Below are 21,701 nucleotides of genomic sequence, written 5' to 3'. Positions count from 1 at the left end.
CTCCGCCAGCGCTGACTGGCGGAACGGACGGGGGAGGGGGCGGGTACAGCTGTCTCTGCCTCTAGACAGGCAGAGCCAGCTGTCACTCACGCAGCTGGGCGGATCCTGTCATCTACGTCGGGATCCGCTCCGGCTGCGGCGTCTCAGTATACCGCGAGCTGTAGCACGCGGTATACTGAGCTTAGGGTACTGGGAGGACGCTAGTTTGTGTCCTCCCGTTACCCTAAGGAGAACTATGGGGAAAAACACTGACCCCATAGTTCTCCTTTAAGCCAGAATATCAGGCAAACATCTAGCATTTTCTGAGGGAAGTCAGTAAGATCAGCCCACATAATTTTCCTAGGAAACATATACTTGTGACTGGGGTTGTGTCCTTTAATGAACAAAGAGAAAAGGAATTTTGCTGAGTACAAAAATCCTATCTTCACTTCCATTCATTGAAGGACACAGACATTTCTGCATTCAATGGAACAAACGTCCCAAAGCAGTGAAAATGAGGGGTGGGCAACTAAAGAGAACAAAAAGAAAAAACTCACACACTAAACCGCTGCTGCAGAAGCAACTACATCAACTTTATAGAACTGAGTGAAGGAGTGCACTGAAAACCAAGTGGCTGCCTACAAACTTGTAGAGCAGGGGCCTGATGCTGAAAAGCCAAGGAAGTACTAACTGATCTGGTAGAATGAGCCACACCTGGGAAAAATGGGGACTGACCCTTAAAGCCAATTTCCACCTTTGCAGAGGGATTTTTTAAAAAACATAGAGTATACATTAAGAAAGCATATGCAGTTGATGTTTATGAAATGAGAAACCTAAATTTTTCTTAGCTTTCCTCTTCAAATCCTCATGTAAATGGCTGCCTTTGAGCGTTGCAATCAGTCTGTGTATATGTTTAGAAACATTGAGCTGCTCTACCCTCTTGTCTCCAATGCCACTGCTTGAACCTCAGTGCCTGGTAAAGCTTCCGCCGGAGCCTTCACTGTGCAATAGGTTAAAAACCGGCACTCGCAAGGGGATCCATCCATCCAGTAATTTATTTGTAAAAAGGCATAACCGCAGCAAACAAACAAATGCTTACATGTTTCAGCCCCCAAACTGGGCCTTAGTCGTAGCAAGGAAATATCGAAATTACATACCTTAAATACCCTAGTTCCTAACCCACAAGGGGGTGGGACAACTACTTTTATTTTTTTCACAAGTACATTTTTATTGTTTGAAAAGTTACAAGTGCAAGTACATAAGCAGTGAACAAGTACTTAGCAACAAGTACAAAACCTCATAACAATGTTGAGGAAATGGCGGATTTGTAGGTAGGACCACAATGGAATGGGATAAGAGGGGCAAGTCCACTTGAGTCTTGAACGCTCCCCGTCGGTCGAAAAACATGTGGGCGGTCGGGGGACCAATGGTGTAGGAAAGATTTGTGAAGGCCAGGGGGAAAGGCTGGGTTCAGGCGGACTGGCGTAAGAGGACCCGGGGTTGAAGAGAGAGTCGTTTTATGGGTGACAGTATCAAGGATACGCAAGGAGGCGCCTATCGTCGGGTGGTTTACCACCTGGGCCGGGAGATGGGAGTGTTGCAGCCAGTGCCAAGAGCCGATGGGGGTATTCGACTGGAGCTGTTCTATTCGGACCCAGTCTTTATAGGAGGCATGAACCGACCAATCTATGATGCGGGTCAGATGGCAAGCCCAATAGTATCGCTGTACGTGGGGAAGGCCGATACCTCCTGAGCCCTTGGAGCGGGTAAGGGTTTGGGTGCTAATCCATGGGGTTCCATTATTCCAAAGGAAGGAGCTAAAAATATTGTATTTACGGAGGCGAAAAAGGCTTTGGGGAGGTGAATCGGCACTGTCTGGAAAAGGTATAGAAGTCGTGGGAGAGCAGTCATCTTCAAAATGGCCGCTCTGCCAAACCAGGAATAGAGCGGTTTAGTCCATTCTTTCAGATCCAATCTCAGTTGGGCCAGGTGGGAAATGAAATTAAGGGAATATAAATTATGCAAATTAGTAGGGATTCTGATACCGAGATATGTAATGGTCGTGTCCGCCCAGATAAATGGAAAGTGGGATTGACAAAAGTGGACCACATCGTCCGGGGTGGGACAACTATTAATCATTTAATCTACATGCAAAAGACACATATAAATAAAATCTTCTATATCACACCACACTATGCACATCCAAAAAGAAAAACAATTTTGTAGACATGTAAAGAGACATCAGTTCCAGATATTACATAATAAAGCGGCTTATGCAAATTATAAAGTGAATAGGAACTATCCCAATATTCTAGAGAGATTAGCTACATCTGGGCAATAATTTAGGCCCCTCCTCTGTTTTCCTTTCTAAAATTTATGCTCAAAGGCCTTTGCAGGAATTTCAATCCCAGACATTACCCAGTAAAAATGACCCAGTAAAGAAGACTACACAGAATGAGGAACTGGTAAAGTTCTCCATATATCCCTACCAAATGTACATAGAAGAGAAAAATAACATCTGAATAATGTCAATTCCAGGTATTACCCAGTAAAATGACTGCACTAGATAAGGAACAGATAACGTTCTCCATACATCGGAAAAGGAGTAAAAGAGAAATATAATTTTGGAGAACATATAAAAAGATGTCAATCCCAGATATTACTCTGCAAAGATACCAGTACTGGTAATATCCTCCCTGTTTAACCCCTTCGTGACTGACGACGTACAGGGTACGTCGCCAGCATCGGGGCTGTTTAAACAGACTCCCGGCGGCTTTTGCCACCGGGACTCTGTTTAAACTTGTAAAGTCGACTGTCGGCTTTACAACAGAAGCGATTCTGGTGACTTACCTGTAGCCAGATCGCTTCTGTGTCCCGAAGAAGGGGCCTCCCCCCCCTCCGGACACCCCCGCCGTGCTTCCCGGGCTCTTATTGTTTTACTTGTTGTTACCTCATCTTTTATATTTCATTAAACAAATTGGTATTTTGTTGTGTTTTGGGGCATTTAATTAAATTTGTCACTAAATTTTGGGGTTTAATAAGGAGTTGCGCTAATATTGCGCAACATAAAAATTTGCAACTACCACCATTATATTGTATAGGGTCTTGGCATTCAGAAAATATATAATGTGTGGGGGTTTTAAGTCATTTTCATGGGTGCAAAAAATGAAAAAAAAGGCCTCAGTCATGAAGGGGTTAACCTTCAATATCTCAAGATTAGGCTTAAAGGTCGGGTGGATATTATGCATTTGGGTATTTTTACAAGGTAATATCTGGGATTTATATTTTTCGATGTGCTTTTAGGACCGTTTCTTCTATTTCTTATATCCTATGCAGATGTTGTGATGTTATATAGGAAGTTCCTATTTGCTGTATAATTTGCATAAGCCGATTTACTATGTAATATCTGGAACTAATGTCTCTTTACATGTCTACAAAATTGTTTTTCTTTTTGTATGTGCATATTGTGATGTGATATAGAAGATTTTATTTATGTTTTCTTTTGAATGTAAATTAAATGGTTAATAGTTTGGGGGCTAAAACATGTAAGCATTTGTTTGTTTGCTGCTGTTATGCCTTTTTACAAATAAAGTACTGGATGGACGGATCCCATTGCAAATGCTGTTTTTTACCTATTAATCCGTGTATATCCGTGTATATCAGTGTATTGTGTGTAAAGCCAGAGCTGGTGTTTAGTGATCTTTTTACATGGGGTGAGATTGTGGGGGCAGCTGTTTACAGTCAGAGACCCTGGTTTCAGATTGAATTTAGAATTTTTAGGCTTCAGGCCTAACAAAACCTTCATTAAAAAAAATGAAGAAAGACTGCAATGCGAGTCATGAAAATGTGCACATGTATACATCACAGCACCTCTTCATTACCACAATAAATGCTAATCACTTAAAAAAGGTGGACACAGACTTTAAGGGCATGGGCCTGAACAATAACGTCCAATAAGGAATGTTGGCCACAGAGACTGCCTCACCTCTCCTGAAACCCTCAGCAAAAAAAAGAGGGAAACCGCCATATGAAAGGATTCTGTTGCAGAAAGATAGACACGCACAGCCCTAATGACATCCAAACAGTGAAGAGCCATCTCTTAGGGGCAAGGACAAAGAGAAGGATGGATGACGTCCACATTGATATGAAAGGTAGAGACCACCTTAGGCAAAAAAAGGGAGGCTGTGGACGAAGAACCCCCTCGTCCTACGTAAGACCAAAAATGGAGGTTTACAGGACAAGGCAGCCAATTCCGAGACCCTCCGAGCCGACCACCAAAAAAGGCCACCGTCTGGGACAAGGTCAACAAAGGCAGTACCCCAATATTGTCAAGAGGCTTCTGCAAGGAATAGAGCACCAGGTTCAAATCCCATGGGGGCAAGGAACCGTGAACCGGAGGGAAAACACAAGGCACCCCCTGGATAAAAGGTATGAACCAGAGATAACAAGGTCAAGGGGCATAGAAAAAGATCTCTAAAGCCAAAACCTGACCTTTGACAGTACTATGTGCTAAACGCTGATTCACATCCCTTTGGACGAAAGTCCAGCTCTCTAGCAACAGAAAAGGCATGTGGTGAAAAGAGATTTAAACCACGATACATATGCCTTCCAAGTATGATGGTAAATCTCTCGCAAAGTAAGCTGCGATCCCTAAGCATAGCAGAGATAATCGAATTGGACAGCGCTCTATCCTTCAACACCTGGCTTAGATTAGCCACACCGTTAAAGTAAGCAATCGTAAAGAAGGATGGTAAATGGGGCCCTGCGACAGCAGATCAGAACGAAGGGGACGTTGCCACGGAAAGTCTGCAACCAGACGTACCAGGTCCGTATACCAGGGATGAAGGGGCCAATCCAGAGCTACCAGAAAAACTGGAAGCCCTCGAGCACCACCCGCCAGCAGCCACAGTTTCAGAGGAGGGAACGCATAAATTAAACCGTACCAATCCCACGGTGCCAACGAATCGTCCACATCATTTGTCTAAGGATCTTAAGTCCTGGACACTAAACAATCTACTTGTCGATTTAGGCGGAAAGCCAAAACATCCACATCCAGAGTCCCCCATCTTCGGCAGAGTTGTTGGAGCACCTGTGAATGAAGTGCCCATTCCCCGTGAACCAGACCCTGATGACTCAAAGTCCGCCCTCTAATTTCCTACGCCTGGTATGAATACCGAGGACAGAGCCAGAGACGTGATGTACCACCCAATGTGGGATTTGAGACACCTCCAGTTCAGCGGCCCAACGCCCTATGCCCCCTAGATGATACACATAAAGCCACGGCCATGGCATCGTCTGCATGATCCTGATGTGATGCCCACACAGGAGATCCGTTCAGCGCAGGAGACAAAGTTGATTGCTCAAAGCTTCAGGACATTGATCGGCAACTTGGACTCCTCCCTGGTCTAGCAGCCCTGCACTGACCAGTCACTCTGCCCCAGCCCTTGGGACTGGCAACCGTCAGCATCCCCTACCAGCTCACCGGGAGAAGGACTTCCCGGTCGAAAGCAATAGTAAACAAGCCACCACACCAGAGAGGCCCTGAGCGACTGACTTGCCCCAGTATGCACGTGCATATCAACGCCCAATCGTCCGAACACAAGACACTAACGTGGTCTCGGAATCATAAAAGCTTCTCTGTCCTCGAAGGTGTGCAGCGCCACTGCCAAATTAGCACCTAAATCTGAATGAGACTCGGCCCAAAGAATAAGGTCATCTGGGTATGTTATGATCACGTTCCCCGGCTGCCTCAACAAGGCCAGACTGAAGCCAAACCTTGCAAAAACCCAAGGGGCTGATGCCAGGCCAAAAAGGAGGACCACAACTGGAAATGCTCCTCCCACTGCAAGTGTAGAAAGCGTTGATGTGTGGAGCAAATCTGGACATGTAAGAAGCAGCTGTTGATGTCTATCGATGCCAGAAAATCCCCCTGATGGAAAGATGGCACCACCGAACAAACAGACTCCATCACAAATTTCTGAACCTAGACAAAAGCATCCATTACAGAACCCAAACCGATGGGTTCGGGGACTTAATAGCACGAAGCCAGGGAAAACAAGCAAATTGCTACAAGCGGAGAAGTCTCCACACCCCAAGCAAAAATAGAAGGGGGCAAACCCTACTGCAGAGGATATCTATGCTGGGCATGGACTTGTCTGTCCACTAGGTAAAGGGAAATGGTAAGAACTGGGGGTCTGGTATGAATATTGCGGGTAGAGAAGGGGGCCCGCGTCAATGGCTGGATACCTTACCCCACTGAAGTGTGGTAAAAAGGGCGCAAAGTCCCTGAGAGGAGGCTATGATGCTGTCCAGCAGTCCAAAACAAAACTAACCCCTGGAAAGAGCATTTCCGCCAGAACTCCCGCAGAGGACCGGTAGCCCAACAAGAGCAACATCGAGAAAACGGTACCCAGCGAGGCATTATACATGCACTGAAGCCTGTGGACCAGCAGGGCTGCCAGTGCCACAAACAGGAGGCACCAGTCCTCGAGCCCATCAGATACACAAATGCTGTGGCCATATCATGTCTCGACAGTGTCCTGCCCTTCACTACCGATGCCATTGAATCCTAAAGGAAGGAGACTCCTAACCCGGCCACTACAAGAGCGGAACCACAACTGGAGGAGACAAATAGAGAGACAAAAAAAAAAGAAGAAGAAAGGCCCATAAGGGCCTCCTGTACTGTAAAACATCATGAAAGGGAAACAATCCAGACAAATGTTTAGAGCATGCGCACATAAGGAGACCAGGGCCCCAAAGGAGCACCGGGCAAATCCTCAATCTTGAAAGTTTCTCTACAGACCTGAAGGCATAGAACTGCATGCTCAATCCTGCTCTCAGAGAGAGCATAAAACAGATAACCCAGGTTCACGGACAGAGTGTGAGCCACAAAGGCGTAGCCCTTCCCTTAGAGAACCCATAAGGCAAAAGGAGGAGAAGGGAGGTATGACATAACCTACTTCCATGAAGAGCATGATCCACACGCAATCAAGCCCCAAAAACAAAAAAAGAGTGCATCCAGGGGAGGGCCCAGAGGTACCAGCAACACACAGGGAGGACCAGAAAAGGAGCAGAAGCCTGTACGAGCAGTAAGAACTGCGTACAACGCACACAGACCCCGTCCCAGAAAGAAAAATGCCCCACACACAGACAACCCCCACAGACTGCTTTCAGAGCTTCCAGCGCCACACAGTAGGGGAGCAGAGCAGTGGGATTGCTGGCCAACAGCAGTCACATGTGCACCGCCGGGAGAAATACTGCGGACATGAGCGCCCAGCAGGAGAACCAGCCCCAAACACAGAGACACAGCACAGTGCACCCGTGTAACCTAGTAAGGCCCAGCAGCACAGTACAGGTAGCCATAGCCGCTCACACCAACACCGCAGCAAGCCAGGCATTAACACAGAGCACCACCACACAGCCGTGCCCGTGGGAGACACAGAGGAAGGTCCACTACCCACACCGGGCGCCAAACCCCCCCTCCCATGAATGGCCACTGCGCCCCCCCCATGGCCACGGCCGCCACCTGTCAGCAACATTCCTCTGACATGGCATGCGCCAAGTCCAGTTAGGCGAACTCTTACGCACATGCACATAATGTGCACTTCCCATAGGAAAATGCGCCAAATGGTGCACCGGAAGTAATGCGCATAACACGGACTTCCCATAGGAAAACGCGCCAAATGGCGCACCGGAAGTGACACGCTTAATCGTTCCACTTCCCTATTTAAGCCCGGCCTCTACATCCATGGATTGTCTTCAGCCCCTCCCCGTGCTTCAGTATCCTGTGATTACCTGTCCCTGTGAACTGCCTGTCCCCTGGATTTTTGACCCGATACCTTGCCTCGACTACTCTTGCTCGCTGCCTGCCACTGACCTTGGACTGATTACTGGACTTGTCTCTGCCTGATCCCTCTGTACCGTCTACGCTCTCCTGGTTTGACCTCGGCTTGTTTTGACCCTGATTTCCAGATTACCCCAGCTCAGCCACAGAAGAAACCTTCTGCTTGCACAGTTTCAACACCACTGGCACCCGTGCCACTCGCTGTCCGCCAGGTCTCAGTCTCCACCTCCAGAGGCCTCAGGACACGAGGTGCAAGGGAATCCTCCTCACACGGTCAGTCTCCCCGTCAGGGACGTGATACCAGCACAGAGCGTGGCCATGATATAGCAGTGAGGCTGCACAGTACAAGCATCTGCCACTGTCTATGGCGAACACTGCTTGAAACCCGCCAACAACACAGGGCGCTCCACATGGCCACGCTTCTCAGCATTGCAGCGGCGGTACTGTTAAATGACCGTTCTCTGAGTACAAGCTGCTGCCAAAGCTGACAACAGTACACATGGCATCAAGCCCACCTGACCGCACCAAACAGAGTTGGGTAGGATGGGGAGACGAGGAGCCATATCATTGTGCAGCCAGTGCCTCAAGCAGCATGAGACAACTGCAGTCCTGCTGCAGAGAGGCATCCACCCTGGCAATAGAGGAGCACATAGGAGGAGGAGGGGGAGAAGGCAGCCACAATATACCCCATAGTCTTCCAGCAGGAAGAAAAGAGGACATACTTACCAATCCAGGTGAAGGATGCCAGAAGTACTGATCTCCCACTACAGATGGGGCCGCTGTCCGCCTGAGGGTGAACACTGTGACAAACCAGCCCAATGGCCAGTTGGTTATATGTGATCCCCGTGAGGTATCTCACACACCGCCCCAGGTACTAAGGGGGCTGTCGCAGCTGGCCCCATATGTGAGGCAGGAGTCTGCATGTGCTCAATGGCTGAGCTGGGGGTCTACAAGGATCTAGAACATCCAGCCTGTCACCCAGCTCAGATGTTGATATAAGATCAAGTAAAAGGAAAAGAAATAGAACGAAGATCCCCAGCTAGGCAAAACACTGAGCTGCATATGGTCAGTGGGGGATTGTGCCACCAGCAAGGGCCATCCCCAAGGCTGTGCGTTCTTGTTTTGTACCCAACGTCCTCCTGCAGGTGGCAATATAACCCTCCCGTTGAATGAAGAAATGGCTGTGTCCTTCAATTAGATTTTTTTTTTTTTTTTGCTTCATAATGCAAACATTCTATGGGCTGTTGGGATTTTAGGCAACATTTCTCAACAGTCCTGTTTCTATTCAAATATAAGTCCAACCAAAGTAAATCTGATGTAAAGTTTATAGCAGATTAGATTTTTTGTTGAAGTACTTTTTTTGCAAACATTTCTTAGGTAGTTATCAGTCTGTAGTTATGTGACTAAGGACAGGGCTAAATACAAGAGGAGAACAATGTGATTCTGGAGAAAATATTCTCTATGCATAGAATAAGGAAGTTAAAATAAAACACAGAATATTCATATAAAGTTAATAGCAAGCTAGTGAAACCCACATAATAAATACGTTAACATGATTGATAAACATGTGTAATCATTTCTTGTCTTGTATAATATCCACCTTACTTGACAACTTGTTTCAGAAAAATCTTAATGATGGCTCACTTAGGGAAGACTGTTCTATAGACCTGGCAACAAGTCCTAAAAGTTTAATACTATCTTCCATAGATTCAGTGGCGTAACTATAGCCATAGCAGCCCAGGCGGCTTTGATGGGGCCTTGGGAGTGGTGGAAGGGGGCACCTTTAGGTTGTTGAGGCAAATTAAACAGAACATGTGAAGCTAATACAGTACTGTATCATTATTAGTTGGAGTGGTTGTGGTTGATGACAACTCTCCAATCCCATGTAAAGATGCACAAGAAGAGTGTTTGGGATCTTGGCATGGTAACTCACAGCTCAGAGAAAGGTCATAAGAGGGGTCCTATCACATTTTTGCTATGGGGCCCCGTGATCTGTAGTTAGGGCCCTGCATATATTCCTATTCTCAGGCAATAAACAAATAATATGTATAGAAGAACTAAACAGCAATCAATTTTATCACAAAGGGAGTAACTGTTCTTTAGGACAGCACACCCAAGAAATGAATAAATTATAAGAAAGGAGCAGGCATGTAAGCATGGGATAGCATAGGTAAAAGGCAAACCCCAAGTTATTTGGATGTCAATGTTGTAAGTGTATTAAATAGGCCTGCAATTAATCAATAATGAGAATTGTTGTCAACGATTCTTATTATCGATTAGTTGGTGTGGATCCCCTAGTTCTCTCCTCTGCGCTGGGAGCTGGTGTTTCATCGGCTCTATGTCCCCTCCTGGGAGCAGAAGGGATTGGAGGGGACACAGACCCCTATAGCTGGCGCCCAGCAGTGAGGAGAGCTCCCCCAAACTCCCCCTTCTACGTGTGAATTATTTCCCGAACGTTCCCTGTAATATTCAAACATCACAGTGATCAGTACTCATCACTATGTGGTTTGTAAATAACTGAGGACATAGTATTCAGATACTGTGTCCCCAATTATGAATGAACAGAAGTGTTCTACATCACTTCCTGTTCATTCATGATTGTGGACATAAACATGTAAATACATACTATCGACTCGATTTATGAATGAGCAGGGAGCTTCTGTACTGCGTACCTCCTGTTCATTGAGTGCTGGGGCTGCAGAACAGGACTCTGTGTGCTCAATTTATTTTTATTTCAAAAGGGAAATATCAGGGGTCTATTTAGACCCCTAATATTTGCCCCAAAGACCTAACCGTAATGTTAAAAAAGGAAAAAAAATACAATAAAAATAAAATAATTACAAAATTGAAAAAAAATAATAGTAAATCAAGAACTAAAAAGAAAAGAAATAAAGCCCCCCACCCCTATCCAAAAAAGAAAGAAAAGTGGGACAAAGTAATTTTCAGTTTCAGCCGGACAAATCCTGCTGCGGAACGTGTGGTACCGCAAAGTTCTGCGTTCCAGTGCGGTGTGATTGCAAAAAATTGTGCATGCAGATTTATTCTGAAATAATCTCAACTGAATTCCCAGATAAGAGTACCGTGCAAGAGATTTGGACAGGTGTAAAAAAAAATGCTGTATAGTAAGAATGCTTTCAAAAATATATATTATAATTGTTTATTTTTATCAATTTACAAAATGCAAAGTGAGTGAACAGAAGAAAAATCTAAATCAAATAAATATTTGGTGTTAATATGTTGCGAGACAATTTCATGAATCAGATGGTTGAGGTCCCAACTAGGAAAAATGCAATCCTAGGTCTGATCATTGAGGAGTTAATTGAGGATATTGTAATCGGGGAGACACTAGGTATTAAAAGTGATCACAAGGTGATTGCTTTTAATATTGGGTGGAGGAAAGGGAAGTGGGCTGGTCGGACGAGAAGCCTAAACTTCAGGAAGGCCAAATTTGATAAACTACGCAATAAAGTGGGTGAAATCAAATGGGAAAACTTATTTCATGAACTAAACTTTGACCAGAAGTGGGACTGTTTCAAGAACAAATAAAAAAATGCTATTACCAGGTGTATACCATTGGGTAACAAAAGTAAAAGATCAAAAACGAAGCCAATATGGCTAAATAAAACGTTAAAAAAAATACATTAAGGAAAATAAAGTGGCATTTACTAAGTATAAAACGGAGGGGGCAGTATTGGCATTCCAAAACTGGCAAAGGGCTAAGGTGGTACCTATATTCAAAAAAGGTTCAAAATGACAACCGGGGTACTATAGACCAGTTAGTCTGAAATGCATAGTATGTAAACTGTTAGAGGGAATTATTAAGGACTACTTAGTGGAATTTGTCCGGGATCATGGCATAATAGCTGATAACCAGCATGGATTTAGGAAGGATCGTTCTTGCCAGACCAACCTGCTAACCTTTTACGAAGAGATAAGTAGAGATCTGGATGGAGGGAGGACGGTGGACGTAGTAGATCTGGACTTTTCCAAAGCATTTGATATGGTGCCACATAAACGCTTGTTATACAAGCTAAGGGCTATGTGCATAGATGAATTAGTGTGCACGTGGATAGAAAACTGGCTAAAGGAACGTGTACAAAGAGTATCGATAAACGGCACCTTTTCAGACTGGGCTGAAGTCATGAGGGGCATGCCCCATGGTTCTGTGCTGGGCCCCATGCTTTTTAACCTGTTTATTAATGATATCGGGGAGTGAGTAGCCATGCTTCAGTGTTTGCTGATGATACGAAAATTGGGAGGGTAATAGACACGGATTTAGACGTTGTAACATTACAGTAGGACCTGGATAAACTCGGGGAATTGGCAACTGTATGGCAGATGAAGTTCAATGTCGATAAATGCAAGGTAATGTACTTTGGAGTTAAATATAGGCAAATGGACTATACACTTATGGGTGTGCCACTAGGGAAGGTCGGAAACGGAGAAGGATTTGGGGGTCATTATAGACCGCAGATTGAAGAACAGCTCGCAGTGCCAGACTGCTGTAAACAAAGCAAGCAGAGTCCAGTCTTGCATTATGAATGTATTGCAGGGACAAGTCTATAATTTTGCCACATTAAGATCACTGGTTCGGCCACATCTGGAGTATGCGGTCCAGTTTTGGTCACCGATACTCAGAAAAGATGTCCTTGAGTTGGAAAAATTCCAGCGGAGGGCAACCAAACTCATTAAGGGTTCGAAGACCTGAACTATGAAACAAGGTTGTTAAAATTAAATATGTTCTCTTTGGAGGTTAGGAGATTAAGGGGGGGACATGATTTTCTTGTATAAACTGTTCAACGGCGACAGCAACATTATTTTAAAAAAACGGTTTACGGTTAGCTCCGTAACAAAGACCAGAGGGCACCACCAAAAATTGGTATTAAAAAAATTTCTACACACGGGGCGGGGCGCAGGGGGTTCTTCACAGTTAGAGCTGTTAGGGTCTGGAACTCGCTGCCGCAGGAAGTGATTTCAGCTAAGAGTGTGGAATCATTCAAGAAACTCCTGGACGAGTTCCTTGGAGGCCATAACATAAAGGGGTACAAGTACTCTTAAGAGCAAAATCACACATGGACTCGTATACACGCACACACCTGCTCAACATAAATGCATACACGCAATAGGTTGAACTTGATGGACTTATGTCTTTATTCAACCTCAAATACTATGTAACTATGAGTCCTGGAAGTGATGGGTTGGCCCCAACAGAGCCCTGGTCTCAACATGGAGTCTGTCAGGGAATACATGAAGAGACAGAAGGATTTGAGGCATCCACAGAAGATCTGTGGTTAGTTCTCCAAGATAGGTAGTTATTTTCATACAAGGAGGTATGCATAAAGGAGAAGTACCTCATCCTGATAATTTGTATCACAGAAAAAGGAAAGAGGGTTCTGACTTTTAAGGTACTCCAAGGATCACACAAAACATATTTAGTTTTTATATAAAGTATAACAAATGTTATTTATAAACATATTTAAAAATGCATGGTATTAAAAGAAAGACAACAAAAATTGCATAAAAAAGACCATAGGATGTAGCTGCATCCTCCCACATTTTTATCTATATTATAATACTTGTTGCAGTTTGCTGAATATCAGCTTCCTAGTTTTATTGTAGTCCCGTGGGAGGAAAACAGATTTCAACGCGTTTCATGGAGATCCGCTTCTTCAGGAATAGGATACTGTCTTTCTACAAGAAAATTACATCCTCGTTATATGGACTGGTACCCAACATGAGTTAACTAGATTTGTCGATACTCTCCAGAACAATTAATAGAACTTAAAATTTACGATGACATCCAATCCCAATAGACTGCCATTTTTGGATACTGAGATATACATTTGTGAAGATGGATGTTTGGCTACGACTTTATATCGTAAACCAACTGCCGGAAACGCTATATTATATGCTAACAGCTCACACCCTGAAGCTTTATTTAAAAGTATTCCATATAGCCAGTATGTTCGGATAAAAAGAAATTGCACTGATCAAGAGTTTCAAAAACATGCCAATGATCTTTGATTGAGACTCTTAGAAAGAGCATAGTCATAGACTGCTTAAAAAAGGCCTATCAGAGAGTGCAACAACTACCTAGGACACAACTAATTTATGGATCATCAAGGAAGAATGACAAGCAAACAGTCAAACTTATAACTAAGTATTGTGCACAACATCAACAAATACGAAGCATATTAGAAAAATACTGGCCGTTGCTCACTGCTGATACCACCATACTAAAATATGTAAGATCTATACCTGAGACCTGATAGTATACAGGCGCTCCAGATCCATTAGGGATAATGTAATCTGTAGACATTACATGGGGCAAAAACAGGAGGACACCTGTAAGGGAGAAATGACCGGCACTTACAAATGTGGTGAATGTGCCTACTGTCCATGGATACAGGAAGGAAGTACGTTTATTCTACCTAATGAAAGGAAATTTACTGCTAAACATTTTGCAGATTGTTCTACCACAGCTGTAGTATATCTTATGACCTGTAGCTGTGGTTCCTTTTATGTACGAAAAACAAAACGGCAACTACGACGTAGAATGTACGATCATGTATACCTAATATCAAAATGGATAACATCTACTCCAATCAGCCGCAAGGTAGGTCTGGTACATAATTTTGATTCCTCACACTTTGATTTTCATGTATGAAATTCAAAGTGTTGGAAAGTTCTTTTTTTTTTTCATATTAAATGTTTATTAAAGATTTTCAAAATATAACAAAAAACACACATACAATACAGTAAGCATACATTAAGACAATCACATTACATACGATATCCAAGGTAAAAGGGGGGACAAGAGACGTAGGGGTACAGGGGGGAGGGGGGTTGGTCCCCTGGTCGGGGCGCAATATGCGCATTCAAGCATGTGGCAAAACAGTGCATAACAATACAGTGATGGAGCCCCTCAATGGAACTTGGCAATCATTTTACCGGAAGCATAGTGTATTAGGGTAAAATACAATCGCCAGTTTTACAGAGTTACTAATAAAAAAAAATTTATTAAATAAAATAGAATAACAGGTTTTAAAGCAGACCATATCACGCGGATAACATTGAGACATATTCGTCCTGAGTTTTAAAGTGCAGCCATCCCGCCCATGTGTTGGAAAGTTCTTATGCCAAAAGTAAAGTGTTTGATTTCTTTGTAGCAACTATAGATTATTGCTAGACAATTTGCTATATAATAAGCAAAAATGATTTGTTAATTAAATAAGGTGTATTCATCTCTTTATTTAGGACAAAAAAAATGCTCAATATGTTTTTGAAGTGGTGTTAATGGCAGTGCCCGCTGTACTGCTGTTTGGCCGTGGGCGCGGACGTGGGGGGTCTTCACATAGGAGGTCAAAGAAATGGTTGCATACCTTAGATATTTTGTATATTTGTGGCCTTGTCTCCCTTAAGACTGACTAAGCTTCAATAAGCTCTGGAATGCACCTTTATTGCTGGAGGCTAGACAAGTGTTCCAATCCATTTGATTTGGATGTTTAATTAGGACTTCCTGGCAGGTAGTGACACATTTCTTGCAAATTGATGTTTTTTGAGTTTTCTTCCCCTATGCGCATGCGCTTCAAGTCTCTTTTTGCACGGATGCGCGTAAACGGCCCCTATGCCGGACGTGATGTCATAATGGCGTTTTGCCGTCCGGTGAGGATGGATATAAGAGGGAATGAGGGTTTTGACACTCTCAGGTGGTTGGAGCTCAGGAGAAGGTAAAGGAAAGGTAAAGGAAATCTGTGGTAAGAAACAAACTTATGGAGACTTTTGTTTTTTTGCTTGGACTAGATGAACTTTTGTGAAAAGTCTGTGTGTTTCTCCTTCTTTGAAGGATTTGTTGTTATCTTAGAGTATAAAATTGAAACACTTAATTTCTAACATTGGTCTTGTTTAGAGGCTGTGTTTGGAGCCCAAGTTATTGGTTATAGAAAGTACACTGTTGATGGAAATGGATGTCCGGTAATACAATAAACCATACTTGGTGTTGCCATACAATGAGTGATCCTATTTATACCCACTTGGGCAGATCACCTTGTCTCTTAAGGAGTTTTCATTGTTTTTTCATAGGTGTGATCCATTGAATAATAATAAGACTTTTTTAGATGTGTTCATCCACTAAAAAATCTAGCCTCTTCTGAACGCTTTTCACTCTGCAGTTTCCTGCTTTGACTTGGGGATTGTCTTGCTCGCTACCCCATTTCTTTTGGTCCCTCCCCGTCCGCGCCCATGATTGAGTGATGGTCAGTGGTGGATCCAGCCATCTCTATAGACTATGCTACATCCTATGGTCTTTTTTAGGCAATTTGTTTTGCCTTTCTTTTAAAACCATAAATTTTTAAATGTTTATAAATAAAAAATTTTATACTTTATATAAAAGCAAAATATGTTTTGTGTGATCCTTGGAGTACCTTAAAAGCCCGAACCCTCTTGGAACAACTTACCTGCCGAGTTCCTTCAAAAACTGAGTGCAATTGTACCTAGAAGAATTGATGCTGTTTTGAAGGCGAAGGATGGTCACACGAAATATTTGTTAATTGATAAAAATAAACTGTTAACACTCATTTCTGAAAGCATTCTTACTTTACAGCATTTTTTCCACACCTGCTTAAAACGTTTGCACAGTACTGTGAGGCTATGCCTTTTTTTGTACTCACAGCAAAACCCCTAAGTTCAGTAGTTAATTGGAGGATACAGGACTATATTCTTAACTTGTTAATATAGCTCCCACTCCTAGGTGGTTTGAACAGCCCCATCTAGTGGCTATAAACCTGCATACAAGCTTAGCAGTATCAAGCAGTGAAGAAAAAGGATAAACAACAATCCATTACATATTTTCGGAACTGTGGCAACAGATTAACAACATATTGAGTAACCAAAAGAGGGGAGGAAGCTGTGTTCTCCAATTACTGGAGAAAATGATTTTAAAGTGAATCCAAAATCATTTTTTCACTCAACATTCATTGGAGGAGGTGTCCAATATGAAGAATGCTCAAAAACAATCCCCCAAAACAAGGAGCAGACTAGATTACCAAAAGAAAAAAAAAAAGAAGCAAACAAGCCCTAATGCTATAAAAAGGTAGCATTATCACAATGCTGTCGACAGGACTTTCTGTCCAAAGCTAATGTGCAGCCACATCCACTGTAGAATTTTGTAAAGGTGTAGAACAATGGCCTTACAGACTTGAGAGACAGAAGCAGACAAGACCAAAAAGTATTCGTGGCTGGAGTAGAATATGATGTGACTATAAAAGTGAATGGAGGCTCCCATCCCTTTTGGTAATGTCACTGTGAGATGACCAGACAAATCCATCTGGATATGGTTGCACTGAGAGCTGAAGTGCTTCTGTCTGAAAAGACAAGGACAGTTGGTCTTCTGAAGGAAAGCCATTACAGTGAAATAGATTCTGACTGCCTGCACCACATCAAGAGCATGTAGACCAGTGGTTCTCAACCTGTGGGTCGCGACCCCAATGTGGGTGGCAACCCACAGTTGAGGAGGTCCCCACGTGCCTTGTGCTGCTCTAGGTAAGAGGCTCCTCAGCCTCTTCCTAGCGTGGCAGTGTCAGTTCTCCTAGATGGAGCTGCAGCGGCCGGAGAGGATCAGAGAGAGGGGAGCAGGCAGGAGTGAGGGGAGGTGAGTGCTTGATCACCACGGAGCCCACAATTGGGCACCACAGAGCCCGCACTGGACGCCACCAGAGAGTCCCACTAGCCACCTGAGAGCCCGCATAGCCTCCTGAGAGCCCACACAGATTCTAGTATTGGCGCATCCCTAAATTTTACGGTTGGGGGTCACCACAACTTGGCAAATGTTACCAAGGGGTCCCGGCCCTAGAAAGGTTGAGAACCACTGATGTAGACACTCTTCTTAAAACTAACAGGAGCTAGACAGAAGGAAGGAAGCACAATATCCTTATTAATCTGGAAGGAGAACACAATCTTAGGCAAGGAGGAAAGCCTGTGTCACAAAACAACACTGTCGAAGATGAGAAAAGGTTCCTTGTAAGATAAGTTAGCCTGTTGTGAGACCCCCCAGATGACATAATGGCAGGCAGAAAGGCTGCCTACTGATATAAGGACATGAAAGGGATATCCCAAAACAGCATAAAAGGGATTTAAGAGGAGAGGCGATGGGAGTAAAAGATATATAAGTAATATAAAATTATAAACAATTGACAACATATCAAATTTGATGCTCACAATCCCAATCCTACAAAATAGTACCAAGTATGAAATAATTGCCTGCAAAATGTGACAAAAAAGAACTATATACACTATCAAATCATATCTATCATATCAAATATGATTTCACAAAAACTTATTTAGTTCACTTTTACCACACATATAAAACAAATGTCCATATGGATTATTGTGCATAAGCCAGTACCAATTTCTATTTATGAAGATATAGACATAAAATCCAGAAACTGTTCCACCATCACTCTGTTTCTACCATGTGAATGCCCAATAGATTGCTGTTCACCTGAGATTTAGACCTTCAGAATAGGTCTAACACCACCGTTCCCCCTTTGTTTTGTTTAGACCAGGCAGGCATCTACCCTTATTGGAATCCACTTGTTGTAGTGCTCTCATCCATCAATATCCACACTTAGAAATGAATGATGTCGTATTATGTCAGCCAAAATGAGTTTACTGAAAATCTGCAACTGTGGCCATTTTACTCTACAGGGTCTGTGCTTTCAGGAAATATATAACTTGGGGGGGTTTCATAATCTTCTGGCCTAAAGTTTAGATAACGTGTGCAAAAAAAAAAGAGGCCTTGTCAGTGGAAGGGTTAACCAAAGTGTGAAGCCAAATGCCTTTGGAAAAGAATGGCCAAGGCTAACATCTGTCCCTTGATCGTACTCTGGGACAACTGCTGATCCAAACCAGATTGAAGGAAAAAGACAGAATTTCGACGCACGTAGTAAGAACGAGGATGGAATGCATGTCTTTCACACCAAGCAAAATAGGCTTTCCAGGTATGATGATGCACCTTGTGAGAGAAGGACTTCCTGGTCTGTAAGAGGGTGGGATTGAGAGTCCGACAGATGCCTATCCCTGAGGACCCTGGCTTTAAACAGCAAAGCCATCAAAGCCAGCGACTGAGAAGCAGGATGGAGCACCAGACCCTGAAGAGACCATGGAGAAACCGCAGGGCTTGAAAAATCCGCTTGCCGTCGAACCCAACGAGTGGCTTCCTGGCCAGCTGTTGTAATTAAACGGCCGGCCAGGAGCTTTACATTCAAAAGATTGGGCATCTCTAGAGACGCCGATCGCTTGTATTTGGTACAGTGTTACCCCCACCCCGCCACAGTCACTGCCTGTCCCGGGATCCGCTGTGCCCAGTGCGGCCGGGACCGGCACGGATGCTCTATGACATGAGATAAAAAGGAGGTACACGATCTCCCTCTGACCTACTCTCCAGTCCCTGAATGCAGGAAGTGATGTATATTACATCACTTCCGCATTCAGCTGTCATTCCCAGCTACAGAAGCTGGAGAGAAGCTGATGAAGCATATCTCTGCTTCATCGGCTTGTCTGGGGGTCCCTAGGTGACATTAGGGGTCTTGGAGACCCCTGATGTCTCCATAAAGAGGACCTGTCATGTAAATTGGCTATCACATAGGGAGCTTCTTAGCCCCTATGTGATAGCAATAAAGTGTAAAAAAAAAAAAGAAAGAATAAAAAAATTAAAGAAGCATAAAAAAAATGAAATATTTTTTAAGTCCCCCGCCCCCCACATACACACGCAAACATGCGTTGGGTGCGCCTACGTGTGAAAACGACGATTACGCCTATTGTGCCGCACATGTTACATATCACCGCGAACGTTAAGAGTGAGAGGAATCATTTTAGGGCCATTAATCACTGATAACACTAAACTGATGAGCGGTAAAAGCTTTTAAAGTGTCGCCTATGGCCAATTTTGGGTATGGTAGTTTTCTGCGATTTCGCGGGTGCGCGCAATTTTAAAGCTTGACATGTTTGGTGTCTATTTACCCGACGTGACCCGGTCTTTTATATTTTACCAAAAAACTGGGTAAGAATAATTGTCTTATAACATAATGTAGGGAAAACTTTTTTTTTCTTCTAAATTTATGTACTTTTTTGATTATATAGTTAAAAATAAACCCCCCCCAGTGGTGATTATATACCACCAAAAGAAAGCTCTATCTGTCCCAAAAAATGTTAACATTAATTGCAAGGTTATAATCCGGTCATGCTGACTGGTGAAATTTTTGACCGACTGGTGAGACACCCTAACATTTTTCAAGCCCTGATGATTCACATAGGCCACTGCCATGGCACTGTCCGCATGCATATGAACTGGCAAACCGCGATCGAGATCTGTTCAGTGCAGGAGGGACGGATGGCTCTCAACTCCAGCACGTTTAAGGATTGTCTGGGTTCCTTGACCAAACAAACCCCCTGCAAAGCTGCAGATACGAGAACCCCCTTGCCAACCTAAAAGGCTGGTGTCCGTCATCAGTACCATCCACCGATGTGGAAGGACTTTTCGGTTTCCATCGTTGGATCGTAAATCTACCAGTGATATCCTCAGCACCAAAAACTTGCATGGCAAATTTGATCAAGGGTCGTTCCCGGGACATAGGGGTCCCATGTCTAAGCCTCTATGTTCAGCAACTTCTCCTGAGGGGACACTTTGCTCCAGCTGGTGACTAAGAGAAGGTATAAGTACAACTTGTGTAACAGATTCAATGAAGACTTCTGCAAATTCAGAACCCATCCCAACCAGTCTGGCATTTTAATTGCCTTGCAAAGATCCTCCCGCACATTTTGCACAGAGCAGTCCTTCAGGAACAGATCATCCAGGTAACCCACAATGTGAACCCCCTGTGACCTTAGAAGGGCAAGGAATAGAGCTGTATTGGTAATGACTCTGGGGAATGTGGAAATTCCACAGAGCAGGGCTACAAACTGAAAAGGATGCATCACTAGTGCGTAACACAGAAAGCATTGTCGAGAAGGAAATTGGCACACGCAGATAGGCATCCTTGATGTCCACCGACACCAGGAATTTCCCTTGCTGAAGAAAGGCTATGACCATGTAAGCCAACTCCATATGGAATTTTTGGAACTGCAGGAACCTATTTAAGGCATTTATATCCAGAGTGGGATGAACCCCCCGTTCAGATTGGGAACTGTGAAAAAGTGTGGAGTAAGACCTCAGAAATCTCTCTCCTGCCGCCACTGTGATAATGACCTCAGCAGCTGTTGCAAGGCATGGAGCAGATCCACCTTAAGCTAAGGAAACATTGGAGGGCATGAAGCTTACAGGATGACAAGTTGAGAATTCCAGCTTGTAACCCTGAGAAACAATGGAGTGGACCCAAGAGTCCTGCTTAACTTCCTGCTCCCAAACTGTCAACAGACAAATCCGCCACATGCACAATTGGGGGCGTCCCTTCATTGCAAAGAGGGCTTGTGAATCAGGGCTTTCACTTAAACTGGCTTGGTCCCGGAAGCAGAGGCCTGTGAGGGATGAAAGGAACTCTTCCTAGAAGACCCTGGAGTAGACACGGGCGTTGGGACCTTTGGTTTCCACTTGTTGGGTAAGAGAGTACTTTTGCCATCTGTGATCTTTTTAATATTTATTTGATTTAATTGCAAAGATGTTCTCCCACAAAAGGAATGTGTTCCAGCTTTTTGCAAGCAGGCTCCAATGAACAATATTTAAAGGAGAACTATGACATGAGTGATTTCCACTCACCTCATAGTTCTAAGCCGACCTGTGACAATGAGACTGTCACAGGTCGGCTCAGTAGATCGGGAGGTGAGGGAACACATAACGGGTTCCCTCACCTCACGATCCTGTCAGGGCTCTCTGCCGTGACAGGGG

At 43.9% G+C, this 21,701-nt stretch overlaps 1 protein-coding gene across 1 annotated transcript in view; it reads right to left on the bottom strand.

Annotated features, from left to right (window-relative positions):
- The window catches only part of LOC108796480 (lysine-specific demethylase 4B-like), a gene marked incomplete at its 3' end in the record, with an annotated part of 142,871 nt that overhangs the window by 51,386 nt on the left and 69,784 nt on the right, over positions 1–21,701 (bottom strand). The window lies entirely within an intron of this gene.

This window comes from Nanorana parkeri, unplaced genomic scaffold, assembly GCF_000935625.1.
Source record: "Nanorana parkeri isolate BGI_ZX_2015 unplaced genomic scaffold, ASM93562v1 scaffold1123, whole genome shotgun sequence".
NCBI lineage: Eukaryota > Metazoa > Chordata > Amphibia > Anura > Dicroglossidae > Nanorana > Nanorana parkeri.
Note: the sequence above shows the minus strand (reverse complement) of the source record. Positions and strands in the feature narration are given on the sequence as shown.